The 13,704-nt window shown below is 40.4% G+C and overlaps 1 protein-coding gene across 3 annotated transcripts in view; it reads right to left on the bottom strand.

Annotated features, from left to right (window-relative positions):
• Positions 1-13,704, bottom strand: part of LOC109915133 (F-box/WD repeat-containing protein 11) — a 169,937-nt gene that overhangs the window by 88,858 nt on the left and 67,375 nt on the right. The window contains exon 1 of one of the 3 annotated variants that reach the window (XM_048604047.1): positions 9,784-9,955. The exons of the other annotated variants lie outside the window; for them this stretch is intronic. The gene's annotated coding sequence lies outside the window, so the exon portion shown is untranslated. Of the gene's footprint in view, positions 1-9,783; positions 9,956-13,704 lie in introns of those variants that run through there. 3 annotated transcript variants of the gene reach the window in all.

The raw sequence follows: 13,704 nt of genomic DNA on the forward strand, positions 1-13,704 counted from the left end.
ACCTGGAATTCTGAATGACTAGCCTAGTGACTATACCACTGCCTCCCCAGGATCAAGCATTCCCTCTTTAGATACTACAGTTAAATACAAAAGTAATGTTCTGCCTCAATATGGTGTTTTAGCTTTTTATTCCCTGCACCAATCATCTTTTGGCTTTACTTTGAATTGCTTCTGTGTGCAAAAGGACAATGAGAGACTGCACAAAATCAGCTCAAATAGGACTCCGAGCCAGCAGACAGAATTTTCAAGTCTAAAAGATTGAAATCCTGGTTTGTATATTATATTGTTCATATACAAGGTGCACATGGACCTTCACAGAAGAGTAACCAAGCAAAAAAGCCAAAAGTGGAGCTAATTGAAGTGGTGACAAAAAAAAAGGAAAGCCAGTTTTAAAGTAGATGTTAACAGAGGAGAGGGAGAGTTTGACAGGCATAGCTGCTAATGCCAGAAGGAATATGAGAGGTCAGAGTTAAAGGCAGAATTCTCAGAGGGTCCCTGTTTACAAGACCAGAGGATGTCCATGGTAGGGAACAGTGAGCCTAAAAGGAACTAAAAATTGAGGTTTTGAGGGATCAACAGAGAATGCAGATTAGCAAGGAAAGGGCAATCGCCAAATGCTAATTAAGATAACAGGAGCAGAGTTCATAAAATCAGAGGATAGAAGACTAGACATAACAGCATTATTTGCAGAGGTGAATGGCAGGTATCTAATTATATTTTGCCTTTTAAGACTAAGTGTTAAATGAAGAGAAACCATCCATATTTTTTCCATTTAACATTTGTCAAATCTAGAACGGAACCCATCATACTGGGCTGGTACATTTCTACTGAAGAGAATGGGCCAGTTAACCCTGTTCATTATTTACTGGTAAATAAAACTCTAGTACAATATCTTACACACAAGTTTAGAATATCAATTTATTTTTACACTGAGAAGTTTCTTTGCTTTCATGACAGACAAGCATAAAATGTGTTGCAAAGATAAAAAGAAAGGTATTCACAGACAATGAAATCAGTAACTGACTGCAAATTTCTGCCAATGTTATTTGCTGGTTTTTACTCTACTGCATATTTAAATCACAGAGGCTTCAAAATTCACAAACCCCTTCACACCATCATCAATCCACTAAATTATACCTATGACTGGCATTTCACCCAAAGTTACAGCATTCATTTCAAATCATTTGCAAAAGAACACTCCAAAGTTGTAGAACACCGAGACAGCCAGCAATGGTGATGGTTCAGTGCAACGGTTGCGAAGGATCACAAGAACTGCATTTGTTCTTGCAGCTGCAATCTAGGAACATGAGGTGGCCATTCATCCCCTCAAATCTGTTCTGCCACTCAGATCACAACTGAGTGGTGCTCTACCCACATATGAACTCATCTGCCTTATACCTCTGGTTAACAAAAACAAAACCAACTCAGATAGTGTCATACATCATGGAAAGAGATCCTTCAGGTCCCACAAGTCTACACCAACCATGTTGCCAAACTAAACTAGTTCCACTTGCCTGAGTGTGGTCCTTATCCCTCCAAGCCATTCCTATTCATGAACTTATCCATCTGTCTTTTAAATGGGTATTCACACTTGCTCTGGCAGTTCAATCCATACACAACCCACCATTATAAAAAAAAGTTGCCCCTCATATCCTTTAAAATCTTTCCTCGCACCTCAAAAATATGCCCCCTAGTTTTGAACTTCCCCACCAGAGGGAAAAGACCCTTGACATTCACCTTATCTGTATCCCTTCTGAGGAAGGGTCACCAGACCCAAAGCATTAACTCTGTTTTCTCCTCCACAGATGCTGCCAGACCTGCTGAGCTTTTCCAGCAACTTTGTTTTTGTTCCTGATTTACAGCATCCGCAGTTCTTTTGGTTTTTATCTGTACCCCTTCTGATTTTATCAGCCTCAATAAGGTCACCTCTCAACCTTCTACACGCTAGTGACAAAAGTCCCGGATTTTCCAGTCTATCCTTATACCTCAAACCCTATATTCCCAGCAACATCCTGGAAAATCTTTCCTGAACCCTCTCCAGTTTAATAATATCCCTCCTATAACAGGGTGGCCAAAACTGCACACAGTTCTCCCAAGAGGCCTCACCAACATCCTGTACAACCTCAATGACATCCCAACTCCTATACTCAAAAGTCTGAGCAACGAAGACATGCATGCCAAATGCCTTCTTAACCACGTTGTCTATCTGTGACACAAATTTCAAAGAATTAACATATAGCTGAAATTTCCATTTATGAAACAGTATTTCAAACTTCTACATGTTTGTGTGCAGAACTGCTTGCTAATTCTACTCCTGATAAATCTGGCTCTCATTTTAAAACTGCTGCCTTGTCTCCATTCAGCCACAATAGTTTCTATTAATCAATCTATTCCCCCTGATTAGAGACAAAAAAAAACTGTAGATGCTGGAATCCAAGGTAGACAAACAAAAGGTTGGAAGAACACAGCAGGCCGGGCAGCATCTGGAGGAAATAAAATGATTCCATACAGACCACAAGATATAATTCCCCGAGGACTACAGCTGATAATGGTGGCATGTAACAAAGCACATGACCATATGCGCCATCTGCAGTCTGCACAACAGCTTAGAATCTTATTTCTGATTGTGAAGAGGGAAAATGTACCTTGGACAAGATTGTAGTCCCTTGCCAGTGATGCCTGTTGGATAGTCATGTAGGGAAGTCAGCGAACCAAGATCAGGCTCAACTAGACTATGCCCCTAGGCTCAAGAACTGGATCCCCCATAGCAAATAAATGGAACTGTGGCCCAGTAAAAATTACAGCTTTCGTAAGAGAAAGCACAATTGAGAAGGCAAAACTGACAATATCCAAACATACTCCAAGAAAAAAAATGGATGCACTTAAGTGTTAACCACAAACTACAACTGGACAATTTTATTTGGCAATTCTTTCACGACAGAAAGCAGAAATCCTAGGGAAGATTCCAGTGAATTTCTGATTTTGCTACAATGTTCCACCAGGTGCTCAATAACCTGGTTAACATTTACTTTAAAAAGTAGAAATTATAAATAGGTACTAACAATTGAATGATTCAAAGGTAATACTCTTGCAATTCAAAATTAACTTTATAAACAATTATATTCAGTACAACATTCTTTACAAGTCATTAATAAGATTGTTCACACCAACTCATTAAAATAAAACAATATAAAGCTGCATCATTAAGAATTTGCTTTAGTTTACAAAAAATTCTGCAGTCAAGAGTATTACACATTTACATTTTGGTATATGGTGTTTAAACAGCACCCAAAAGTTAACCAGTCTCTGGAACATCTTGTTCATTTAGAACGAGACAAAAAACTTCCCACTAGGCCTATTCATAATACTGACCCTACACTAGGCTCAAAAAAAGCACAAAGGATTGCATTTCCAGCACTTACCTCTGAAATAAATAAATAATGCAAAATTGATATTGGAATATATAAACATCCTTAATGCAGTGGAAGCACTTGACCCATGTTATATCATATTGAAGAGCCTATCAGCTCATTTTAATAAGACTTCAACCAATAAAAGTGGTATGCATGCTTAATTTTGGTTTTGTTCTCAATTATGCTCTCCAATTTAAAAAGAACATTTGCCAGCCTTTGAGCTTGCTTTATTAGCTCACGCAAGTTTGTCAGCTGCATCTTTTAATTCCAATACACAGATTGGCAAAGGCTTTAAAACTCATTTGAAACTTCAAAACTCAAACCCATTTAAAAAAAAACACAATATTCTTCTGTAGTTGACAAATTTGGGCAAAAGTAGTCCTGGCAATCTGGCCTTTACAGTGCAGAAAATGTTCTTTTTAAAATCACTGGTTTGTACAGTTTGAATTTGATTGGTGGCAGAAGTTGAGTTTGGAAATAACAGTGCTCAGTCCTTATGCCTCGCTGGGAATCTGCCAAAGTTCCTGTCAGCTATACTTTAGTTGGTGGCACTCTTGCCTCTGAGTCAAAGGTTGCAACTCAATCTCACTCCAGAACTACAACTCAAAAATAATCCAGATTGTCAATCTATTGCAGCACTAAGGGAATGTTACATTGTCAGAAATCATCTTTAAAAGGTCCTTATCTGCCCTTTCTGGCTGATATAAAAGACATCATGGCATTCTTTCCAAAGGAGGATAGCAGAGTTCTCACTACTGCCTTGGTCTATATTTTATTCCTTAGTCAACATAAAAACTGATTACCTGTTTGTGATCACAGGACTGCTTGTGGGAACTTAGACTTTGCAAAACGTGGGTTGTGATTGTTATCTTACAGTAACTTTAGTTGTAAAATGCTTCAAGTAGTCCTACAGTCATGAAAGGCATGGTATAAAAGCACATATTTCTATTTTGAAACTTCATGCCCAGAAGTGATTGATGTGCCCATTTGCCAATGAAGTTACCTCACCAGTTATCCAAGCAATCACTGTCCAGAATTGAAGGATCAGCCAATGAGCTAACTTATTTCTGTGCAGCCCACACAGGTTCTTGGAAAGATGTTCCTCAAAAGGTTTGTGAATTCTTTGAGCATTACGTCCTGAGAAGTGTCGATCTGGAGCTGGTTGGGCAGCCTGTTATCAAAAAATTGCTCTCATACTATACTTTAATGCAGATCATCAGCATAAAGCATAAGGTTCAGTGTGGAGCACTGAAAATATGGATCACTAATTATATATCAGAATGGAACAAACATTTATAGAAATTCGAGAACTGTTATCTATATAGAGGTCTTTTCCTTTCTCCCCCTACCCCAGTGTCAAAATTTGCTCATCTCTTGTGGTTGTTGTTGGAGTCGAGTTTCATGGGCTCAAAGATGTTTTCTAGTTACCTTGCCCAAGTCATCTATCTTCATATCCAGTATGCATTGTGGGTACAGGCGATATGGTTGAGGATCAGCACAGCTAATGACCATGTACTTTGATTGAAGTCAGTGGAGGGACAGCTGGCACAGAATGGTACAGGACCTTGTGGAAATTTTCCAGCTGATATCCCCATTCAGTGTTGAAGTCCTACACTCAGAATTGCTATCTGTTGGATGAAACGTGAAACTAAACCGAATTTGCTCTCTCAAGTGGATGTAAGAGATCCAATGGTGCAATTTTGAAAAAATTAGGGGAGGAAAGCATCATGGCCAATATTTATTTCTCAATCAGTATCACAGATCAAGTGATTCTTACACTGTTGTTTGTGGGAGATTTACAATTGTCATGTTTCCTACGTTAGGGACAAATCAGAACGTGCAAACTACTTGTCTGTTCGCAACTACTGCTCTGGTGACTACATTTTAAAAAGTACTTCATTGATTGGAAACTGAGACACATCTGGTGGTCGTGAAAGGAGCCAGCTAAATTCAATTTTCTTTCTCTTCGCCCCCACCCCAGCTTTAGTCCTTTTGCCCAGATCCTATCCACAGTCTGGTTGAGATCAATTAACTCAGGACAAACTGGAGAGAAAACCTGGAACCTTCACAAACAAGTCAGTGAAGTACCAGATTGTGCTTTTATCAACTTAGCATTAGAGGCAGTCATAGATCATAGAACAGTACAGCACAGTATAGGCCCTTCGGCCCACAATGTTGTGCCAAACTTTTACCCTAATCCTAAGGTCTATCTAGCCTCCATCCCTACTTTATACGGTCATCCATATGCCTATCTAATAGCCGCTTAAATGCCCCTAATGAGGCCGACTCCAGTCCCCTCTCCGGCATTACATTTCACACCCCGACCACTGAGTAAAGAATCTACCTCTGACGTCTCCCCTACATCTACCTCCACTCGCTTTAAAACTATGCCCCCTCGTAATAGCTACCTCCACCCTAGGAAAAAGTCTCTGGCTGTCCACTCTATCTATACCTCTGATCATTTTGTACACCTCTATCAAGTCACCTCTCATCCTTCGTCGTTCTAAAGAGAAAAGCCCTAGCTCTCTCAACCTTTCCTCGTAAGACCTTCCCTTCATTCCAGGCAACATCCTGGTAAATCTACTCTGCACCTTTTCCAACGCTTCCACATCTTTCCTGTAATGAGGCGACCAGAACTGGATACAATACTCCAGATGTGGCCAAACCAGGCTTGTGTGTAGCTGGAGCATAACTTCATGGCTCTTGAACTCAATCCCACTATTAAGGAAAGCTAACACACCATATGCCTTCTTAACAACCCTATCCACCTGGGTGGCAGCTTTCAGGGAACTGTGAACGTGAACCCCGAGATCCCTCTGCTCCTCCACACTGCCAAGAATCTTTCCGTTAACCCTGTATTCTGCTTTCAAATTTGTCCTTCCAAAATGAATCACCTCAAATTTTTCAGGGTTAAACTCCATCTGCCACTTCTCAGCCCAACTCTGCATCCTATCAATGTCCCTTTGTAACCTAGAACAGCCCTCCGCACTATCCACAAGTCAACCCACCTTTGTATCGTCCGCAAACTTAGTAATCCACCCTTCCACTCCTACATCCAAATCATTTACAAAAATGTGAACCACCTTGCACACAAAATTTTCCCCTCGTGTTTTTTATATATCTCTCCTCTCACCTTAAAAATGTGCCCTCTAGTCTTGAAATCTCCTATCCTAGGGAAAAGACACCTACCATTAACCCTATCCATACCATTCATGATTTTATAAACTTCTATAAGATCACTTCCCAACCAAAGTCCCAGCCTATCTAGCCTTTCTTTATAACTCAAACCTTCTATATGTCCTGCTAAATCTCCTCTGAACCCTCTCCATCTTAACAATAACCTTCATATAACAGGACAACCAGAAGTGGACAAAATACTCCAGAAAAGGCCCCAATGTCCTCTACAACCTCAACATGACTTCCCAACTCCTATATTCAAAGGACTGAGCAATGAAGGCAAGCGTGCCAAACACCTTTTTAACCACCCTGTCTATATGTGACGCAATCTTCAAACAATTATGTACCTGAACCCCTGGGTCCCTATGTTGTAGGCCCTACCATTAATTGTATTAGCCTGACTCTTGTTTGTTGTACCGAAATGTAATACCTCGCATTTATCCAAACTGAACTCCATCTGCCATTTCTCAGCCCATTGACTGTTTAATCAAGGTCCCTTTGTAATCTTAGAAAACCTTCTTTACTGTCTACAATGCCACAAATTTTGGTGTTGCTCACAAACTTACTAACCATGCCTTCTATATTTTACCATAAAAGTAAATACTAAATAGGTTACTATCACGAATGGAATGCAAGACGACCACTGGCAAGAAGAAACCACATTCTCTGAAGGGACATATCAGAACATGCCAACTGCTTGACTGTTCAAAGTACTATTCAATACAACAACATACAATGCTCCAACTGCAGCAGGATTTAACCAGTGTTCAAACTACATAGAAAGTTAAACATTGCAGAAGTGTAATGAAAACATAGAAAAGTTGGAACTCTCTTCCATATACCACAATGCTCGATCAATTGTTCACATGAAAACTAAGGTTAATACCTTTGATTAAAAAAAAAAATCAAAGAATATAGGATCGCAGTCAGCAAATGGAGTTTGGCCACAAAACAGCCATGCTCTGATTGAAAATGAAACAGTGGCAGAGGCTAAACAGCCTTCGCTTCCTCTTCCAAGCACCTGACTGAATTACGTATTGAAGAAACATTCGATTCCTGAATACGTTGATTTGCACAGTAACATGCCAGCACATTGCAATATCATGGGAAGAGTTTTACCACCAGAAAAACCTGCTCGATGTCCCACATCACCCTAAAGCACCTGCTTCCTTTTTGGGTCTCTTTCTACAAGTCATTTAACCCATTAGTCCACACTTTAAATTGGAGTACATACAGTGAACATCAGCAAACTGAAGACTTCACTTTCCACCAAGGGGAGTAATCAGGAGCATGAACCCGGAGTTAGCACATCCTGCATTCAAGCCAGCTAAAGCTAGCTAATTAAACACAGAAAACCTTGGACTTTCTGGTCTGTGTAGTTTGATGAGAGCTAGATAATGCCTTCAAATAATACTTCAAAGTAAGATCAAATTAGAACAGAACAACAAAGGGTTTCTATATTGTCTAGGAATAATACAAGAAAATTCAAAGAATTCATAGATTATAGAAGACTTCAAATCCTCAAGGGGGTGGAGATGACAGTGGACTGTTCACACTTTGTATATCAATTTGTGACAAGATGTTGAAAACTATCAGGATACGTAACTTTTACAATAGGGGCAAAAAGAATGGCTGAATACAATCCCCATAAAATTAATACATGCATAGATCTCAACCCTGTCTGTCTACTCTTTTCAAGTTCTCCTGAAGAGTCACTGGAGTTATTGCGCACATCTAGTACCTGTATATGATTCCAAATGTGCAAGGGTTTCTGCACAAGAACTTCTTGCAATTCATGTAAAAAGAATGAAGTTTTTCATTAGGTTATTGATGACCCAGATCTAGTCAACCAAGTGTGCCATCAACGACAGAGTTTTACATGATAAATAGACTTAACCAGTGAAGAACAGTCAAGTAATCATTTCTGCAATCACCACCATACACTGAGCTTCAAAGGGAAGCACCAATGCACAGGCATTGAGATAGCAAGTTTCAGTATAGCACTAGGCAAGACAGCGCTGATAAACATAGTAAAGAAGAAAAATCATGGTTTGTACTGAATGGTGGTTTCAGTGTTTAACTCCAGATTCTCTTCTGGATAGCTTGGTACTGCTGCCCCTTCCCTAAAGTGCCAAGGATTTCTGAGTCAGGAGCAGCTAGGAAGTAGCATCTCAGTGAGGCAGCAAGTCTCAGTGGTCTCATCGACACATTTGGGGATTCTGATATAGATTCCTCCAGTAACAGGAAAACAACAGCAACTAAGACATATCAGTAAACCACAACGGTGAGTCAAAGATAGCTTGAAAATGTTGGAGAAAAGATTGCATGATTCTAGTTGCACTGAATCTACAGCACAGAAACGGGCCAAGTGGTTTACGTCACAAAGCTTGATCCCACCGAGTGACGTCTTCCCAACCTGCTCCCACACTACTTTATTCCCTTCTCTTCTCCAATCCTGGCACACATCAAGCATCCTCAAAGCAATATTTCCGCCATTCCATTTCCAAGACTTTGTGAAAGCAAACTTCTATCTGAAACAGACTTGGTATACTAAGGAATAGCAAAGCAAAGGTTAGAAACAGGGTGGTAGGCAGATCAGAAATGTGTAAATCACGTGCACCAGATTAGTCAATATTAGATATGTTTAAGCTCAAGAACCAAACACCTCAGCCTCGCAAATGCTGAGAGGCATTCCATCAAAAATGGCAAGATTCTATTCCTTCGAATTAGCTTCTGCGTATGAATAAATTTGAAATAGTCACTAGTGTTTGATGAACCAGTGGCAGGGATTCAAACATTGTTGTTATTATAACTGCATCATAAATCCCAAACTCACAGCATCTTCCCAAGTGAAATTTCCTTACACCTTTTTCCAACCCATAGCGCCACTTCCACAACACCCACCCAGCCCCACACACACCTTCAACCTCCTATTCTTATGGTTTTCACTGAAGGTCACAACACAATGAGAAAAAATTTGGGAAATCTTATCCTACCTGAGGGAATATTTCAGCTGTACACTTTTCACCCTATGCCCAGATGAAACTGCCAATCTTGACATACCAATTATAAATGACAATAAAGCCAGAGGAAAAGACAGTGCATTCAATTATACCCAATTCTCGATGTTATGGCGCACTTTAGAAATATCCCAAGGGTGTGAAAGACCCCATACAATGTTTTTTCTCCTTACCTCCTAAGGCTCCATCACCATTCAGAAAGTTACCTCCAAAAATCTCCAGTCACTTGCCATTTTAATTCGCTGCCCAATCTTAGAGCATTATCTTCATAATCCTACACTGTTCCCACAAAGTTCAGCGCAAAGTCAAGGAACAGAACTTCAACTTTCGATTCAATGGTAGACATCGATCTAAACTCAACACAAAGAGTTCAACAATTTCAGATCACAATCACTGCACGCACATTTCAAAATGCTGGTGGTGGTAATGATTCTACTGCTAGCTGAACCATTTCTGCTTTCTACTCAATCCAAGGCCACTCCCTTTTCATCATGAGAGATTTCTTGTTGCTGTGTGTTGTTTTGGAAGCTTGCCATGCTCAAATTGGCTGCCACAATTCCTACATTACAACAGTAATATGCCTTTTAAAACATAAGTGTTTCAATGACTGTAAAAGACTTTGGGATATCCTAAGAACACATCATGTAAAGAGCAGGAGGCAGCTATTTGGCCCTTCAAGCTTGCCACGCCATCCAGTATCATCAGATTCATTATGATTGCAGCCCGAACTCCATAATCGATGTCTGCCACACATAACGCTGAACTCATTTGTTGATAAAGTAATTTTTCACTCAGCCATGAACACATTCAATTATCCAGCCTCCACTGCTCCGAGGCAAAGCATTCCAAAGAAAACGATCCTTAAAATAAATTCTTCCTTTTCTCAGTCTTAAATCAGAAACTTTGTTTAAAATGTATACTAACGTGACGGCCTAATGGTACTAACACTAGACTATTAATCCAGAGACCCAGGTTTAAAATCATACCATGGCAGATCGTGGAATTTGAATTCAATAAAAATTTGAAATTAAGAGTCGAATGATGATCATGAAAACATTCCTGATTGTCCAAAAAAAAAAAAAAAAAAAAAAAATCTCTGGTTCACTAAAACATCCTGATTTTCCCTGTGGGAAGCAAACTACAATCCTTAGATGGTCCAGACTACAAGCAACTTTGGAAGCACAACAATGTGGACATTTAGGATTGGGTGATGACACTAGCTTAGCCAGTGATGTTCACATCTTCTGAACAAATAAAACAAACTTACTCTAGATTCCTCCAGAAGGGAAAACATTCTCTCAGCATTCCACCCACTACCCCATAAAGTCAGACAAGTGGTGTAAAATGTTCTACCCAGGTTCGGCTATAAACAGCCACATTGTCAATATTAACAGTTACACAGACCTTCAAATGACTTAATTAGTTACCTGGAATGTTGCTGGTGCAGTTTTCATTCCAAAGAGCATGGCATTATATTGCTAAAATCCATCCAGTACTACAAAAGGCAATTTTTTTTTGGCACTACCAGTCTACAGAGCTTGCCAGATTCCTTCTGGCGACAAATTGCACATGTCGATGCAGTCCTCCAATCATGGAACAGGGCATCAGCTCACTTTCATTACTATGTTGACTTTTTGATAATACAGAATCCTTTTGACCCATCTGGTTTTGGCACAATCATAATAGGCGAGCTCCAACGGCTATGATTTGGATCAATAGTGTCATTGCCCATCTACAACTTAAATCTCTTCCCTCACCTCAGCTACTCTCTCTAGATTGCAACAGACTCCAATTGATCCATAGATAACACATCCCCCAAATTAACAGCACAAACAATCAACTCTAGTTTTCTAACCTATTCCCTCAAAATTGATTTAGAATTCTGTAACAGCCTTCATCATTCATCTTGATAGTTTTCTAGATAAAACAGGGGCTGGCACGGTGGCTCAGTGGTTAACACTGCTGCCTCACAGCACCAGGGACCCAGGTTCAATTCCAACCTTGGGCAACTGTCTGTGTGGAGTCTGCACATTCTCCCCATGGATTTCCTCTGGGTCCTCCAGCTTCCTCCCACAGTCCAACGATATGCAGGTTAGGTGGCTGGTTATGCTAAATTACCCATAGTATCTAGGGTGGGAAATGCAAAGATTGGGTATGGGCTGGGTCTGGGTGGAATGCTCTTTGGAGGGTCCGATTGGACTCTGAGCCGAATGGCCTGCTTCCACACTGTAGGAACTCCATCTAAACCTTTTAAGTCCTTATTTTCCCAACCTGATTGTTGGAGGGTGAACTTTAGAAGTTCTGATTCATTCTCCAATTCTTCTGATGTTTCTGTTTCACTCCACTGAGTATTCTTTTCTCCTGTCTGGAATACTCACTACACAAGACATTAAGTTTCTTCTTGATTTGACATTGCTTTTGATGGTTAAATGCCATATTTCCAATCATCTAGAGACTGTGGGTGATAAACAGAAGACAATGTGTTTCAAGCTATATGGAGTGCAAGAGTAGGGAAGTCTTGCTGCAACTGTACAAGGTTGTGGTGAGACCATACCTGGGAGTATCGTGTGCACTTTTGGTCCCCTTATTTAAGTAGAGATATCCTTTCATTGGAAGCAGTTCAGAGAAGGTCCACTAGGATGATTCCTGGTACAGAGGGATTGTCTTCTAACAAAGGCTAAGATGTTAGGACACCACTCATTGAGTTTAGATGAATAAGAGGAGATCTCATTTAAAACACAGGATTCCTAAGGGGCTTGACAGGGTAAATGCAATAGGAGGGGATATTTCCCCCTCATGGGGGAGTTTAGGACAAGAAGGGCATGGTTTCAGAATAAGGGGGTGTCAATTTAAGGCTGAGACAAGGAAGAATTTCTTTAAAGTATTTGAGAAGATTTATAGCTCAGGTTGTAGACTTACTTGCCAAGCCAGCATGTTTGATTGCAGACGTTTCGTCACCCTGCTAGGTAACATTGTCAGTGTGCGCCTCTGGTGAAACGTCGGCGTTCTGTCCCACTTGTTATTTATGCACCTCTGTTTGTTGGGATGGTTGGCATCATTTCTGGTTTTGTTTTTCAGTGGTTTGTATATCAGGTCTGGTTCAGTGAGTTTGTTGATGGAGTGCCGAATGGAATGCCAGGCCTGTCTCTGTTTGGCTTGTGCTACTATGGATGTGTTGTCCCAGTTGAATTTGTGTCCTTCTTTGTCCTTCCGTGTATGCAGACCAGCGAGAATTGGTCATGTCTCTTGGATGTCTCAGATGGAACCTGCTGGACCACTGTCCATTCCTCAATGAAAATCCATTTTCTAATGTTGACAAGAAGAATCAAATTTATCTCCCTCCAAACTGACTGCACTCCGTGCACTCAGATCTAATCTTGACTTTGTCATTAAGCCTGCCGATACACCAGGCCTAGTAACCACATAGCCTGCCATTACACACCCCCTGTTGTTAGTCACTAATAGTCCCCATTAACTATTCACCCTCCCAGCCTGATCATTAGCAACTCCTTTGTGTGTCCAACTGTCTCTCTCGCTCTCTCTCTTTGGGCCCTATCCTATCGTTTACTCCCTACCCCACCCACCTCCCTATTTTCTGCATATAAACTAATGTTTTCCCAGCCACTATCAGTTCTAAGGAAGGGTCACCAGACCCGAAACATTAACTCTGTTTTTTCCTTCACAGATGCTGCCAGACCTGCTGAGCTTTTCCAGCAACTTTGTTTTTATTAAGATTGAGGAAATGTGCACAATCTGTGCTTTTCAAATAATAACACTCCTCAGGTATTGTTTCTGATTCAATCTGAGTAGGTTATATAGTGCATCTTTTTCAATGCCAAACTAATTTGCTGCACTTCTATTAAAAAAAGGATGGGCTAAACACATTAGCTGCATCCTCTTTCATCCATTTTTAGCCAAGTTTTCCTAAGTTGGATCCAACAATTGAATTTCCAAATCATTTCTTGTTTGAGACTCCTTTCCTTCCCGCCTAATTCTAGCAACTCGAGATATAGTAACAAGTCAGGTGACAATCTAGGAGGAGAGATAACAAGGTGTAGAGCTGGATGAACACAGCAGGCCAAGCAGCATCAGAG

The sequence above is a fragment of the Rhincodon typus genome, chromosome 12 (assembly GCF_021869965.1).
Source record: "Rhincodon typus isolate 14 chromosome 12, sRhiTyp1.1, whole genome shotgun sequence".
Classification (NCBI taxonomy): Eukaryota; Metazoa; Chordata; class Chondrichthyes; order Orectolobiformes; family Rhincodontidae; genus Rhincodon; species Rhincodon typus.